This window comes from Octopus bimaculoides, chromosome 8, assembly GCF_001194135.2.
Source record: "Octopus bimaculoides isolate UCB-OBI-ISO-001 chromosome 8, ASM119413v2, whole genome shotgun sequence".
In the NCBI taxonomy this organism is placed as follows: Eukaryota; Metazoa; Mollusca; class Cephalopoda; order Octopoda; family Octopodidae; genus Octopus; species Octopus bimaculoides.
This window is the reverse complement of record NC_068988.1, coordinates 67096270-67098925: the sequence shown is the minus strand read 5'-3', so window position 1 is coordinate 67098925 and position 2656 is coordinate 67096270. Positions and strand designations below refer to the sequence as shown.

General features: G+C 34.0%; 1 protein-coding gene across 1 annotated transcript in view; it reads left to right on the top strand.

The window, feature by feature from the left end:
• The window catches only part of LOC106867808 (atrial natriuretic peptide receptor 1), a 900438-nt gene that overhangs the window by 525645 nt on the left and 372137 nt on the right, over positions 1-2656 (top strand). The window lies entirely within an intron of this gene.

Below are 2656 nucleotides of genomic sequence, written 5' to 3'. Positions count from 1 at the left end.
TTACTACAGAATAATGCCACACACTAGACTTCCCAAAATAAACACAGTACTAAATGTGTTTATTTTGGGAAGTCTAGTGTGTGGCATTATTCTGTAGTAATGCCCCTTATATAAATATATATATATATAAATTGTGTGTGTGAATGTATATATATATATGATTACAGTCACACTCAGAAATACACAGACATACGTGCAGGTAAATAGACAGATGGAGAGAGAGACATCTACAAATGAATGGTTGACTGTGACTTCGAGGTTTCATCGATAGCTGCCTTCGACAGGCTGTGAAGCTTTACGCTTCTCAAGATTTGCACTCAAATATATTTATTGATATCTCAATGTTTATAACTATACATAAAATGCGCTTGTGCGTATGTTCGTTTCTGATGCATTTCGAATTAATCTTTTAAATAAAAAGAAACGTTTGTTTTCTGCTTGTAAAACTTTGTTACTCTGCAGCAATTATTCAACGGCAATTGCACTGACTTTACATTTACCTTTGTACAGCCCTTCATAGATCTTTCATAGAATTATTTTTTCTTTAAAAAAAATCTAAAACATCAATACCAACGTTTTTTTTTTTTTCTATTGCTCGATTTTATGGAATTTTACCTCAGAAAAAAACAAAGCTACATTAATGCGAAAAGTTACCCGTCAAACGATTTGTCTTCTTAATTGAGGTTATAAATCAAAGGAAAACATAGAATATGTTTACCAATCAAGCATTTCCGAAATAATATTAATTATATAAAAAAAAATCATATGGATCTGTTATAGACGAGAATCGAAACTTAAATCTAATTTACCAGGGTGTCATAAACAATGCAGTGTACCCGACCTTCCCATCGTAATCGGTACTTTGATAATACAACGATGAAAGAAAGTCAAAAACAAGACGTTTGCAATTTTTGTCATGTGTTCCCACTTTGATGGTGATATATAAGTTTTCTTTGGATAACAAAATCAATTACTAGTGTATTGATTCGGTAAAGCATTTTTTGTATTTCCTGGTTTACGTCTTGTGATGTAGAGACCATAGAAATTTTGATATTTTGTAACTCTAGTGGTTTTCTGTTTAGTTCAGATAAGATTATTGAGAGGAAAGAGATTTGTAGATCGCTACATTCTTCTGAAATAATTAATTTTCTTTTCATTTACGAACTAAAATCATAAATTCGTGAAGAAAATAAACTAAAATAAAATTGTGTCCTTTTTGTTTCTTTTCGTCTCTTGGTGAACATCTTTGAATGAACAATTGTTACCAATTAATTCTCCTCCAAATGAATGCATAGAACCAGAGAACTACATCCCTTCTGTTTTTAATTAATCTCTGATTGAACTGGTCTATTGAAAATGATGCATTGCCCGAGCCGATTATGTTTTACAGTGCTGCCCTGTTGTATGGATCCTAGCGGCATTTGCATTGTATTTGTATAATGTATGACGATCTAACTATGAAGTATTTATTAATCCACGAGGGAAAAAATGTCCTTGTCAGAATCTGCTGGAAACCACATCAAACATTAAACATTTGATAGCATTCATTTTCTTGATACAGCAGCTTGCCAAATTCTCATTCGTAACGTATTGAAGCTGTTTCAAAAACATCAAATTTACACTGCACCACTTTTAACCTAATACAATGCATAAGAAGCAATTCTAACGATGGCTTTACATAGAAAGGATGCATCGCTGTCTGGATGTCCAATCGAGTGAATCTTTTTTTGCACGTCCAAAACAATGTCCTTAGTACCGTAGCCTGTCACTTAAATATATCTGGAGACTCTACTGACCAATCCTTGATCTATGATTCTCTCCTGTATTCATCAAGCCATGCAGACCCGAGGAAAGACGAATCTCTCTCAGCCACGCAAGCCATGGACATAGGCCTCATCTTCCTATGATTCCGACTTCCCTAGCAGACTCCCTAGTTAAATAGTTTCGTCATTCTAAATTATGAGTATTCTATAGAAGCATTTTTTACTGAAATACGTTGCTCTTTCTCCTTCTCTCTTTGTCTCTCTCTCCCTCCTCTTTCTCTCTCTCTCCATCTATCCTTATCTCTGTCCTTATTTGGAGATCTTTTGCCTAGCCTGAAGTGTTAGCTATTATTTCCACAACCCCTCTCTCTCCAATCTCTCTTTCTCCAATCTCTATGTTCAACCTCATCCTCCACTTCGTACTCCACAGTTTTCTCTCTCACACAATTTCTGTCCCAGACTTTCTACCCTCAACCCCACGCCACTCCAACAACATCACGCTTTGGACATGCAGTGATACTATATCAACTCTCCCTTTACCTCATTCTGAGCTGAAGGATAATGAACCGAACCATTAGAGTCTCCATTATGATGTTAGTTTCATTTATTAATCCCTTCTATGACACGATTCACAACTAGATACAAGTTTTTGATTGCATAGATTTTTCATACGTGTCTTTTTCTTTTTTTGGTATGCAAGTTTAATTATTCAGATAGTCATCTTCTGCTTATTTAATCATAAACATAGATTTTTTAATTGTAGAAATTGTCTGCCTTCCATTATATTAATTTCAAGCTTAAGCCCAAATCTTCAAACATAGAATGAAACTAAATAACTTGAAACATTAATTAAGAGATAATAGTTAATGAAAATGAGCAGAAATTATATATAT